This window comes from Pipistrellus kuhlii, unplaced genomic scaffold, assembly GCF_014108245.1.
Source record: "Pipistrellus kuhlii isolate mPipKuh1 unplaced genomic scaffold, mPipKuh1.p scaffold_m20_p_3, whole genome shotgun sequence".
NCBI classification, from domain to species: Eukaryota; Metazoa; Chordata; class Mammalia; order Chiroptera; family Vespertilionidae; genus Pipistrellus; species Pipistrellus kuhlii.
The window spans coordinates 4,968,896-4,981,919 of record NW_023425529.1 but is presented as its reverse complement, the minus strand read 5'-3'; positions in this window follow the sequence as shown (position 1 = coordinate 4,981,919).

Genomic DNA, 13,024 nt, shown 5'->3' with positions numbered 1-13,024 from the left:
TTTACCTTTAATGGGAGAGAAAATAAGTGATGTGAGTATGAGTGTGTGTGAGTGTGTGTGTGGAAATGATTAAAATAAGACCCTGCAATCAGACTGCCTAAGCTCAAACCCAAGCTTTGCCCCACATACCAGTTCTGCAACCTTTGCAAGTTCAGTCAGCTCTCTGTTCCTCCTTTTTTTAATTTTTTTATTGTTGACACTGTTACAGATGTTCCCCATCCCCTGCCCCCTTTGCCCACCTCCACCAGCACCCCCCCTCCCCTGCCTTCACCACACTGGTGTCTGTGTGCATGAGCTATCCATGTATGCTCTTCAGCTGATCTCTTCAACTTCTTTTATGTATTATACCTCCTCTTCTTTGTAAAGTACAGATGGCAGTAGATTCGACCTCATAGGCTTGTCATGAGGGTTTGCTAAAAAGCTCTTAGTATGGTGCCAGGCACCTGGGAAACATTGCTGAGTATCAGTGTTCTTGTTACTAAGATCCATGATCATTGGCTAATGAGCCAGGGACTCACAAGGAAGAGGCTTAAGGCAACGCTGGGAGGGAATGGTAAATGTCAGAGAAACACTGGGAAGGAAAGGTCAAAGACTGGGCCTTGAAAATCATCCTTCCCTCCCTTCCTCCTTTCCTTCTTCCTTCTTTCCACCATTGTTTGTTGAGTGCCTACTCTGTGCCAGAAACTCTTCTAGACGCTGTTCAAATTAGAGTGAACAAAACTGTTACAGGTCTGCCTTCAAGGTCCTTACATTCTAGTTAGTGAAGAAGATAGAAAAACACACCAATTGAATGTCAGGTAGTGTTGGCTGCTATGAAGAAATTGGATGAATTGGATGTGGGATTTGTTTCCTGGAAATGACCTTAATAGTGGTAACTATAAAGAAAGTGCTAGGCCCGTAGGGAGACCACTATGCTGTGATGGGCGACATAAGGGTGTCCAGGAGCTGTCCTGGATTGGAAAGCCACCCTTTGCTCTCTTGCCCTTGAAATGTCTGGGAACCTCAGGAGGGCACCATCACCCTGGGTATCTAGACCTTATATGAATGAGTGTCATCAGTGCTAAAAGAGATCACATACCAGAGGACCAACCACCATGTGAGGAGGCCTCCCATCAGCACTAGGGCTGGTGAGCCGAATGAGAAAATGAATGAATGAATGAATGAATGAATGAATGAATAATGAACACGCACGAGGCTTCCAGCACTATCAAACCCGTCTTCCCTGACCTAGTGACTCTCCCGGGCTCCGCCACTATGTTCAGCTCCAGACCCACCCCTTCAAGCTGTTAGTTATTCCTTACAGGTGCCCTGATTCATTAGTGATTTCCATTAAAGCCATGGTTGGAAAGACACTTTCATTTGAAACCCTCTGGCGTGGAGTTCTGTTGACTGGCTTCTCCCGCTCTGAAATAATTACTTTTTTTTGAGGTGCTGAACTTTCTCATGTTCATCTCTCCTCCCTGACAGCCTGTTTTTGATCCTTTCTGGAAGGCCTTGCCCAGGCCCATTTAGGGATGCCAGAGGATCTGAAAGCAAAATGAATCACTGACTCTTGAGGCTGAAAAAGGCCTGGGGAGGTGTTTTTGTCCAAACCCTTCACTTCCCCATGAGGTCACAGTTATATAAATAAGCCATGTGAATGGCAGTAGTAGCCTTAATAAAAGTAATAATAAAGGCATTGGTCAGATGTCTTACCCTTCACATATTCTCATTGGTGAGATTTCATTGCTCACAGTTCCTTACACAGAGTGGGGAGACTCGGAGAGTGAAATGACCATTGGCCTTAGTGTCCACGCCCCAGTTAGAATCCTGGCTTTGCCCCTTCTGCTCTGTCAGGACCCTGGCAAGTCACTTCACCTGCAGCAGCCTCTGTTTCCCCAACTGGAAAATGGGGACAAATAAGGTTCCTCACTCAGTAAAGCTGCCAAGAGACCAAGGATGTAAAAGAGCTTTGAAAACTATCAAGTTCTACAAAAACATAAATTGTAGTGATTTTTTTCACTCCAGCTTTGCTTAGTTGACTTTAAAAAAAAATCATTATCAGCAAAACAGGGACAGTTTCTTAAAGAAATTTTATTATCTAATCTCATTATTAGCACAACTCAGATCTCCCTGACTACCGTTCCAGATAATCTCAATTTCTCCCATCAGTAAAAGTACATCCATGCCTCTGGAAGATTAATTTTATGGTTTAACTATTACAAGAGTTCACACTAGTCCTGCCCCCTCTTAAAATACCCCAATAAGCCTCAAACTCCGAGACTGAGACTTTTAGATGTGGGTGACTTAGACCTTCATAGTGTAATGACCAATTTCATGCAAGAACTCCTTAAGCTTCGATATGGCCTCCTGGCCTTTGCAGCAATGTGCTCAGCCCAAATTCAGCAAACAATTCCTCAGCTCCCACTCCACAATCAGCCCTGCAGTAGACAGATGCCCCAGAGTAGGTGGAGATGAGAGAAACAGTGCTCCTGGTCTAAGAGAACTTGAGCTGTGAACAGCAGCCTGTTCCATGTTTGAGCAGCTCCATTAGAAACTCCTTCCTCAAACAGATTCAGAAACTCAGCTGACTGCAGCTTCTGTTTATGAGCCTTTCCATTGTCTAATGTAGGGGTGTCGAACTCAATCAGAGAAGGGGCCAAAATCTAAAATCCAGCCTAAATCGCGGGCCGAATGGTTTACTGAACAGTCATAAACTGTCATTGTGATGGAAACGCAGCGGAGTACAGTGATGACAGCGCGGTGCGGGCCACATTGCAAAGTCTGGCGGGACGGATTTGGCCCGCGGGCCTTGTGTTTGACACATGTGGTCTAATGCCTCCATCAAGTGCCAGACTGAGGAGGTCCAGGCAAGAGGGAAAGTTTCTCCCCATCCCTGCCAATCCTCTAGGATGGGGGAGTTAGAGTCTGATGGGTCACAGACCAGGCTATACACCATACCATCAGAACAGCGCAAACATGCACAGGTCTTCCCTCTGTGTTTCCTCCATGCAGCTAAGCTGGGCTAGTGCATCATGCCCAGCTATGGCGACCCCTTTCCTTCTGGCCTTGCATGCATAGCTGACAAGCATGGCATCATTTAGTTTTCATGGCCAGTGCAGCAAGCCAGAGGACTTGTGGTTTTAAGATCCATTGGGGCTTGAGAGAAGGTGGGGATTCTAATAGGTGTGGAGGGTGAGGCTTTTGCTGAAATCTAGTGATAGCAGAGGTTTTTGGTTGGGGTTCAATAAGAAAATATTTTTGACCCAATCAATCTTAAAGCATTCCTTTGTCTCTCACTTGCCATTGTTCCTCTTAAGTGATCTCCTCAAGAACTTCAGAGGGGCGGGGTCATGGGAGAGGATGAGGTTAGGATTTGGGTCTTCCCAGCTTCCTTGGCAACAATGCTGTGGGAACCTTGTGCCAGTTGTAAAGGAAGGAATTTATAATATTACAATGATTTACCTGTTGTCTTCAACATCTCCTGGAAACATTCAGGCAAGCTCTATGTACACACTTCCAGTGACAGAGACCTCTACTTTACAAAGTTGCTCTTCCCATCTTTTCTCACTTCTGGTGAATAAAAATCCCTTTGTGTGGCAAGCAAAGTCCAACCCCCAGAAACTTCCATCTCATGGCCCTCTCTCTACTCCTCGGGATTAGAAGGGAATAAAAGGATCAAGCCTATTCCTCTTTAGTGTAGCAGCTCTTCAACGTGACTATGGTTCCCTCTAGTTTTGTTTAGGTTGGATAACCTGTGGGAAGGAAATGTTCCCAATTGTTGGCTGTTCCTCTGGAATTGACTTTTCTGTTTAGTGCTCAGCTCAGAGGAGCTGCTGTTGATTTGCTGACTGGGATCCTCTCTGTGTACACAGCCAAATAGGCAATGGCTGTGGCTGGAAGTCATGGCCTGGTACATCTCCATGTCATTTGTCATGAAATAGCCCTTTCTCAGGGTCCTAAAGGAGACCTCTGCCTGTGATATCCAGGGAGCCTAACATTTGCTGAGTGTGGCGTTTTTAAGCACATGTTACCCTTGTTTAGTTGCCAGATGAGTAATGGACTTGGTGTAACTGGGGCATTGTTATATACATCCAAAGGCAGAAGCCTTGATACTCATCTACAGGTGAGAGAATGGTGAACACACAGGAGCAGGATCTATGGAACCAGATAGACCTGGTTCAAATCCTGCCTCTACCACTTACTATCTTTTGGGGCCTTGGGTCAACTACTCTATCTCTGAGACTTCATTTTCCTCCTCTAAAGGGTTGTTGTTAGAATAAAACAAGTAAAGAGTCTAATGTAGTGTGGGATACATACAAGTGCAAAAAAATGTATTATCTTTAATTTTTCCATTTACAGAAAAAAAAAAAAAAAAAATATATATATATATATATATATATATATATATATATATATATATATATATATATATATATATATGGTCTAATGATACCTGGGATCCATTTGATCTGATGCTCAGCCTTCAGACAGGGCCATTGCATATATAAATACACTCTATTCAGAAGGAATTGTGCAACTTTATCCTTAAAAAGTTCTCTGTTGGACCCAACTTTCATTATTCATGCTTCTGTCTCTCCATCTACAAAATGCTTAGGTTGAACCGGGTGATCTCTAAAGTCTCACACTCTCTTCCGATTCTCATCTATTATTCTCATCGCTGTCTGCAGCTATTTTTATCCTTTCTTGAGGGTTAGGGGAGGGGAAATCTAGCAGTCTTTGAAATCCTCCTCACTTCCAGTGGCTCTGTTGTATCCTCTTTTTTCGTAGTCTTTTATGCTTACTGCCACTCTAAGAGAGAGCTAGTGCTCCTTTCTCATAGATGGAAAAGGTCATGGAGATTAAGGAATTGGCCAAATCACTCATAGTAAGTGGCAGAGATTCTTAATGTAGATGAAAACATAGACTTGGGGAAGGGGGTGTTTCTACAACTCAGAGATACAAGCATCCCTTACTCAGGGCCCTCAGCCCCAAGAGAGAGCATATGGAGCAAGAAAGAGTACATAGTCCCAAGAGTTAGCTTTTATTCTACCTCTGACTTGCATTCTTTCCTGGAGAAATTTTTTTTAATTACCTGTTATGCCTATCTTTACCTTTACTGTCGCCCCAAAATGTGCCTGAGCAGAATAGAGAGAAATTAAAGACAGGGTCTAAGGACCTGCAGGTCTGGGCTGCAAGGTTCAATTATTCTTGATAAGATTGCTCACATCTTCTGAGCCTCAGTGTCTTCACCTGTCAAATAAAAAGGTTGGACCAGGTTCTTAAGCTGCAGCTTCTGCATTACCAGGGAACTTTTTAGGAATTCAAATCTCAGTCCTTGCCCCAGACCTACTGAGTCATGTGCCATGATGAGGGAGCCCAATAGTCCACATGTAATAAGCCATCCAGGAGGCTCTTACCACAGTGAGGCTGGAGAACCACTGGACCAGGCATATGCTAAGGACTCTGCACCCGGCAGAAACTCTGGCAGGTGTGACTGTGGCTGACACTGAGGGAAGGCCTGTCAGTGAATCAGTGTCCTGGGCATAGTGTCCTACCTCTGAGGTCAGCCTCTAGCACACATCCTGGCTATTGTATATACTTTCATCTCTCTTAACCTCTTTCACTCTCAGTTTCTCATCAGCAAAAGGCAGGGGTAGTAATGGTATTAACCTCCTCTGTTTTCTGATAATTGAATGATGCAATCTGTGGGAAGTATCTGGCACACATTAGGCCCTCAGTAAGTGGTTACTTATCCTCTCTGGGTCTCCATTCTTATGGTAACATGTAAAAAAAAAAAAAAATTAATTCATTAAAGTGCTCTACCAATGAGGCTCAGTAGTTGAGCATGAACCCATGAACCAGGAGAGCACATGCCTAGGTTGTGGGCTTGTTCCCCCAGTAGAGGATGTGCAAGAGGCAGATGACCAATGATTTTCTCAATCACTCATATTTCTGTTTCTTTTCCCCTCTCCCTTCCTTTCTCTGAAATCAATAAAAATGTATAAATTTTTTAAAGAAAAAGGAAGACTCATGGATATAGACATCAGATGGTGATTGCCAGAGGAAAGGAAGGAGATGGGGAGGTAGGAGAGTGTAAAGTGGGGATAAATAGCGAAGGAAGGAGACTTGACTTGGGGGTGGTGAACACAATACAGTATACAGACAATTGTTATACAGTTGTACACCTGAAACCTATGTAATTTGATTAACACCAATGTCACCCCCATAAATTCAATAAAAAGTGAAAAAAGAGAAAGCTCTCCCTTCATCTGGATGACATGGGTTCTCTGAGCGAACTCATGAGGTCAGACTTGAGGAAGCCTAGGAATCACACGCGCCAGGCCCACCAGACAGATTCAAGTTTTGCCATGTCTGAGTTTGCTCTGGAGGAAGCTCTGTGTCTTTGTCTGGACCTTCTTCAGGATGCGTGACCAGGAAGGGCATTACTTCAATAGCAAAAAACAACTCACCTCTAAACTAAATGAGAGCAGAAAGTATTACACTAAAGTCATGGTCCAGGATCCCAGGGCAGGAAGGTGGCCACGTACTGGGGGCCCCTGTTGGTAGCAGAGACCATCTAACTACTCTGACTTTGTGGGCCTGAATCTCTGCTCCCCAGCCCCCATGGTGGTTAATGGTCACAGTTTGTGGCCACCTGTACCCTCTGCCTCTCTCTGGCCTCTTACTTCAGCAGTCTCCTCCTCTCCTGTTCACAAATCCCTAGGGAAGAGAATCTGGTTGGGTGACTCTAGTCTGGTACGTCCCATCCGGGTCCAATCACCTGTGGCTGGAGGCGGGATCACCCCTGAGGGCAAGAGGGTAGTTTGAACGCTCTGGGACACTGAGCCAACCATGAGAGATGTTGTCTCAACAAAGATGGGGGAGAAATCTGTTGAGTCCGTCCTCAAGCACGAGGGCTGCTGATTGCTGACAGGTGCAGGAGATGATAAAAACCCTCCCGTTTTGTGTCCCCAGTAAATGGTTGCAGTTTATAAAGCTCTTTTAAATTGCACCAACAAGAAAGGCTGACTCAACAAGCATGGGATATGGAAAGGGGATGTTTGATTCTATAAACACACCGAACTTCCGTGTAAACAAGGCGATCCAGCATCACATAGATTACTGCTATCTTCCGTGTGGGTTATGCATAATAGCAGCTTATTGAATCTCCGTGTTATGTAAGGTGGTTCTGCTGTAATGACACAATTTTTGCTTTGGGGTTTACAAGAGGTAATGGAATACAGGGGGGGAATTATCTTTACTGACGGCAAACAAACGGGCGTAATGTTGTGGAAAGCACTCCGGGATAAGAGTCTTTCCTCATCTGGCTGCAGCGCGGTGGCCATGTGGGTTGCAGGCCCCTGAACTGCAGAACCACATTAGACCCAGCAATGCCCCAGGCCCTGATCACCAAGGACACCATCCAGGTTTTCTCTGCTCTCCTGTTGGTGGAGATTCTGTGCAATGTCCTTGGGATGGGACAATGAATGAGAAGATTGTTTACAGAGGGCTGGGTAGAGTTGAGGGGACGGACCATGTGGTGGAGGAGCCAGGGTCTTGGAACTGTGGGAAGCTATTGCCCTGTCACCTCAGGCAGGGAAGCCACCTGACGCTGGCAGGAAGGGAGCAGGAGACATGTGTGTGCATGTGTCTCTCCTGTGCCCTGGGACTCCAGCAGGTACCTCCCACTGGCAGAACCCAGAGAAGCCAGGTCAGAAGGTTGCCCAGGGGGACAGAGAAGGGCAGATCCTAACCTGGAAGGACAGACATGGACCACAGGAAATAGGAAGGACTGCTGTGGCTCTCTCCCTAGCCCTGTTCTGTGGGCCCCAGACAAATGTATATTTTATCTCTCATAGAATCGATGTCACCTCTCCAGCATTAAAGGGCAAATGGAAACCCTTGTTGTCTGTAACATGACCCCCACTAGATAGACTTGAACCCCCCAAACTGCCCAGAGAGCTCTAATTGCAGACACCCAGTACCTGGAGGAAAAAATGGGCACTGGGTGTCCACAGCCCGGGATGGTCTTCTCATGGTTTTCCCAGCCTTTACATTCCCAGCTACCATGAGCATGAGGAGGTCCAGCCTGCACCATTGCTTATAGCAGTCTTGAAAATGGTCTTCTTCCCAGACCCAACCTGCTCTGCCTTCCTCAACCCCTGCAGTGTGTTCAGGTACATGAAAATGGGATAAAAATGGCCTGGCACGTGGCAGATACTCAACAACCCATTTCTCAGCATCAACAAGAACTAGATTCATCTCTTTTCCTGGCCTGAGTTTCGACTTGCTGGGACTTCAGCTACTTATAGATAAGCCCGCCAGCCTTTGTAGTAATCGATGACTTACAAATGGAGGGAAGAAAACCAAAGGCAGGCAGAGGAGAGAAAACACTTCGATTGCTCCGTTAAATATATCCACTGACTTAGCCTCCCCTAGAGGAAAAGATTGTCAGAGAGGAAACTGAATCTCTTAGAGTCCGGTCCTTGACTTGTCTGAAGTCACACAACTAAGGCAGTGGTTAGAATCCAGAAGTTGCCAAACTTGGCATCCAAAGTCGCCATCATGATGAAGGTGGGCAAATACGTTAACGTTCCTTAAAAAAGAAAGAAGAGACCTAAATGCCACATCAGGTCTTAAGACAGGAAATTCCCTTCCTTTTATTCTTGCCAAGCAAACCCGAGAGATGAGGACCAGGGAGGAAAAATAATGAAATTAAGAGAAATGCGAGGAGTTGGAGAGCTGGAAGAGGCAGGGAGTGATAAGAAAGGAGTGGCTTGGCGGTGGTGGCAGCAGCCCTGACAGCGTGGAGATAACGAGCCGCATCTCGCTGATAGAGATTCTTCCTCAGCGCTGAGAAAATGCCATCCCCGGACCTGTCAGGGGAAACATAACCTGCTTCCGAGGGACAGATGGGAAGGATAAAAGAGATGAAGGTGGGGAGGCAGGCAGAAGGGCGCTGGTGCCTCAAGGACATTCTCAGCTTTGGCAGTAGCCATGCTTCTGACCTTCCCAAGGCCTCGTTTGCACAGGCACTGTTCAAAGTGGGCAATTAGGTAGCAGGTTCATTTCTGTACCCTTCAAGGAAAGTATTTCTGTATCCTGCAAAGAAGATAGTCATGGACCATTGGTTTCCAGCACTGCTACTTCCTCTCCGAAGGCCCTCAAATGAAGAAGCTTCACCCCCCTTCTCAGAGGTTAACAAAGACAGCATCTGTCTTTTGGGAGTTTCAGGCTCACATGTATCCAGGCCCAGGGGCCAGGCCTGGTGCTTTTCTATCTCACTGATCTTCTCAACCACACCGGAAGTGGGCCTTGCTCTCTTTACTAGAGGAGGAAACAGAGTTCCAGAATAGAGAAATGAGGGGCCAGGGTCAAACAGCCAGTGACTGCATCTGAGTCTGCTGGTTCAAGGTCAGTCATGAGCTCCTGAAGTGGGGGTGGGGGTGTGTGCATTGTTGATATACAAAATGATTGTAGGTGTCACATGTATGAAACTCTAAAATAATGTAGGACTTCTGTGTTTATTTTATTACAAATTAGAATAGACTAGGAACAATTATATATATATATATATATATATATATATATATATATATATATATATATATTACCAGCACACTAAACCTCACATACCGTACTACCAACACATAGATAGTATCACCTTTCAAGAAGTTAGATACATGTTTTATTTCATTAAAAGACAATGAGTTTGTAACAGTAAGGGTATACCTGTACACGATAGCAACTATGGGTATAACGCTCATTATAGACTGAGCCGAGTCTGAGCGAGTGAGGAGAAAGGCCAAAGCGGAGGAGGGAGGCACTCAGCACATGGCCTGCCAGGAAATCTCTCCTCTTCCTATTAGTGTTCATGTCCAGCCAAATGGAATGCCCTTGTCCCCATGGTCCCTCCATGGTTTCACCCGACCTGTGGTCATCTGTTCATCTTTCAAGACTCAACACTGTCTGCCTCCTTGAGGCCACTAAACTGACAGCTGCCACCATTCTTCCCTCTGTTTCTCTACTTGCTTTTACAGGCTTCTGTCACTGCCGCTGTAACATGTACATCCCAGGAGTGCAGGTCTGTCTCTTTAGCAGCTAGAAGCTTTGGGGAAGCACGGCACATGCAGTGTTTGTAAGAAAACAGGGTTAATCCCTAATTCACCATAGGCCTACCACTGCTTCCATTTCATCTCACACCTTCACGTATTTGTGTTACTTGCTTGGTTCCTGAATGCACTGAATTCATTAGCCCTATCTTAGACAAAGACACGATTTAGGGCATGTAAAGAGCATACAAGAGCCCTTCTCTGTTTTACAGGTTAGAAGGGAGATATTTTAGAATCGAGTGGCCTGTTAAGGATCCTGTTAGGACAGTAGAGGTGACCCAGGAGAGGGACAATTGTGATAGATATAGCAAGTAGCTGTATTAAACAGGTTAGCTGGTGCTGGCTGGGAGAGAGAGAGAGAGAGAGAGAGAGAGAGAGAGAGAGAGAGAGAGAGAGAGAGAGAGAGAGAGAGAGAGAGAGAGAAACATAGCCTGCAGCCTTTTTGGTATATGGGTTGATGCTCTAACCACCTGAGTCACCCAGCTGGGACATGAAGGAGGTAAAGAGCTAGCTGACCAGGAAATATGGGAAGATCATGCTAGGCAGAGAGAACTGCCAAAGCAAAGGGCCTAAGACAGGAGCATGTCTGGTGAATTTGGGCAGCAGCAGGGAGGCCTGGGGGGCTGGAGTGGAGCAAGAGATGGGAGAGTGATAGGAAGACTGAAAGGTAAGAAGGTCTGGACCACAGAGGGACTAGAGGTCATCATAAAGACGTCAGCTGTCATTCTGGAGAAATGAGGACTCGTTGCAGGGTCTTGAGCCAAGAAGTGGGTTATCTAACTTCTTCTTTAAAAGGATCCTCCAGACTCTGTGTTGAAACTGGGATGGTGAGAGGCAAGAGTGAAAGCAGAGTCTTATTAAGAGGCAGGTGCAAGAGGAAGATGGTACAACTTAAGAACAATTTTTAGGATTTTGGAGCCAAAAAAATAAATAAAGTTAAGTGATCACTCATTTATGAAGGTGAACAGGTCCAATCAGGTGTGGAAAATTCCACTAGGTCTCTGGTCTCACACAGTCCTGATTGTCCTCCACCCTTCTCTTCTGTTATGATCCTGTAATAATAAAAGGCTAATATGCAAATCTACTGAATGGAGGAACGACCAGTTGCTAAGATGCGCACTGACCACCAGGGGGCAGCTTCTGCATTGAGCATCTGCCCCCCGGTGGTCAGTGCACTTCCACGCGGGGAGTGCCACTCAGCCAGAAGCTGGGCTCATGGCTGGCAAGCACAGCAGCAGTGGAGCACATCCCTCTCCAGCCTTCACAGCAGCACTAAGGATGTCCAACTGCTGCCTAAGGCCCGCTCCCCATGGGCTCACAGATATCCGAGGGCTCCTGGACTGTGAGAGTGTAAAAGCTGCGCTGAGCCCCGCCCCCCCCCAAGTGCACAAATATCGTGCACCAGGCCTCTAGTAGAAAATAATGATATCTATAACAACAGTAATCCAACAGCACCTGACCCTTACATAGCATCCAGTACAAACTAAGCAGTGTTCTAGGGGCTGCACGTCTGTGAACCCTTCCATAGTATGAGGCGGCTGTCTTCTTACCCCACGACAGAGGTGGACACCAAGACACAGATAGGCGAATGACTTGTACAAAGTCATTTAGTTAAAAAGTAGTGAACCAAGATTTGACCCTGGGCTGCAGAACTCCAAGGCCTTCCCTCTTTGCTACTATTCCATGCTGTTACCCAAGTCGTGGAATTGTAAATTCAGGGATTTCTGTCTAGTCTTCATTTCCTTGCTGTCACCACCTCCTAAAAAGTGGGTTGGGCTTAGGAGTAGAGAATTGAGGGTTTGGGACAATTTTTGAATTGGCCATTAACATATAGTCATTATGCATGACTGTCAGTAGTGCATATCTTTAGATTTTTGCAACCATTCCATTCTTAATTGTGCCAATACTTTATGAGTTGTGCTATCTTTGCAATTTTTTTTCTCTTAGGAGCTATCCTCAGTTTGGGGGATGTGGGAGTTAGGTTGATTTGTTGTTCTTTTTATTGTATTTTATAAAATAAGCCAAATAGTTTTGCTCTTTAGTCCCATGAACAAGAGTGTCCTGGCATCTTCTTGGACTTCTACAGGGAAAAATTTTATTTCAGATTTCAAGCCAAAACACCTCAGAGAATCCTAAGATCTTGCTATTTATTTATCCATTTTCTGAAATGATTGCAGTCTTTTGCTTTTTAACATAATTATCAAGGGCATAGAAAATTGCTTCAAAGACCTGTAACAAGTTAAATTAACAAAACCAATTTGATCTTATACATTCCAGCTTTTAGCTGCCCTTAATGTGTTCACTCAATCATAACATGCATCTAGGCAGTGCCCCGATCTAGATGGTTTCAATAAAAATGGATTTTCTGAATTGGAATAAACATTCTTCAGTTTTGAAGGATTTAGAAAGAAATGGTGGGAAAGAGGGTTAGGGCTGGGGATGCTGATGGAGGTGATGCTGTGGGTGTATCTGTGGGTGTCTGTGCGCATGTGTGAGTATTGGGATTTGAAGCCTCAACACTCTTGGCCATTGGAGCCAGATAATTCTTTGGGGGGGGGGGACAACCATCAATCTGGGGGGCGGGGGGGATACCACTGCGTTATCTTGTGACCCTGTTGGGCAGTGACTACTGCTTGATTTTGCTATGCGTTCAGTCACGTGGTTTGTCTTCTGGACACATGCTGCGAGTTCTGTAAGTCCATGAGTTCCATCCCACCAGAATGAAGCCCTGTGCATTCTGGGTGCTGCTGTGTACCAAGCACCTGGCACAACATTGAAAGCCAATCGGTATTTGTTGCATCCAGGAAAACAGTCCTTCAAGATAGGCACCTCTGAGGTGTCACTTAGCAGAGAGGCTTTCTGTGCCTCCTGTGGAGTGATGGACCCTCCCTCCTCAGTTTCCTTCCCAGAATAGACATCATAATAGTACC